This window comes from Sciurus carolinensis, chromosome 7 (assembly GCF_902686445.1).
Source record: "Sciurus carolinensis chromosome 7, mSciCar1.2, whole genome shotgun sequence".
Taxonomy (NCBI): Eukaryota; Metazoa; Chordata; class Mammalia; order Rodentia; family Sciuridae; genus Sciurus; species Sciurus carolinensis.
Genome location: NC_062219.1, coordinates 15523388 through 15524319, shown reverse-complemented (window position 1 = coordinate 15524319; position 932 = coordinate 15523388). Strand labels below are relative to the sequence as shown.

Genomic DNA, 932 nt, shown 5'->3' with positions numbered 1-932 from the left:
CTTTCTACTGTGGGACTGTAGGAGGGCTGGGTGTTTTAGCTCAAGTATGTAGTCCCGAGAACATTGCTAAGCTTTCAAGAGAGACAATTGTACTCAATAAACCAGTGGTCAGTGGCTGCTTCTTTCTAGTGCAGAAAAGGCAAATCTAGGCGTGGCAAGCGCTGACCTTGCCAACCTGTCACAGACTGCAGACTGGGGACGCCGGGGGCTGCATAGAGGTCAGGCCTAAGCAGGGAGGTGGGAGGGGAGTTGTGGGTCCTTCAGAACAGACTGACCATCACAGTCTGATGACAGTCACGCTAGAGCTAATGTGCAGGAGACACCAACCAGCCGTGCATGTTCATCAAATAGGCCTGAAACCCACCCCTGGCCTTCAGAACCTCATAGTGGCCAGCATCTGATGAAGCTCGGGGCTGTGGTTTTCGGTACAAAGCAAAATGCAGATCGTCAGGCTCTGAACTTCAGGGTAGATCAGAGCATGATGATTGGAGTGCATGTGATTGTGACTAATGTCTCTGTGGAATCAGGACTTGCAACACCTGATTGCTCCCGATTCTTCTGGGAGGAAAAACATAACATAAACAACACACACACACACACACACACACACACACACACACACACAAATATATATATACATACATGAACTTACACCAAGGAATTCCCTCCCTGTGAGCTATTAAACGATGAAAATGTAGAAGGAGCTCTCCTTACCTTTTTCTGCATTCTGCCAACTCACTGGCATGGGGTAGATGTATGGTCTTTGCCTATCCAGGATCCAATCCTTTTCTTTTTCTAGAAACCACACCATCATTTTCCTTTAGGAACTCACATCTGTCCATTCTTGAGCGCTTCTGGTGGGGTGAACCCCATTGCTGGCTCCAGGCATGAGCCAGGGCCCAGGTCTGCCAGTCACTAGCACTGGTGTAAAG

At 48.7% G+C, this 932-nt stretch overlaps 1 non-coding gene across 1 annotated transcript; it reads left to right on the top strand.

Moving 5' to 3' along the window:
• Window positions 1-444: 444 nt before the first annotated feature.
• LOC124989821 (U8 small nucleolar RNA) lies at window positions 445-554 on the top strand. Its single transcript, XR_007109639.1, has one exon. It is a non-coding gene; the product is annotated as a U8 small nucleolar RNA (small nucleolar RNA).
• The last annotated feature ends 378 nt before the right edge of the window (window positions 555-932 follow it).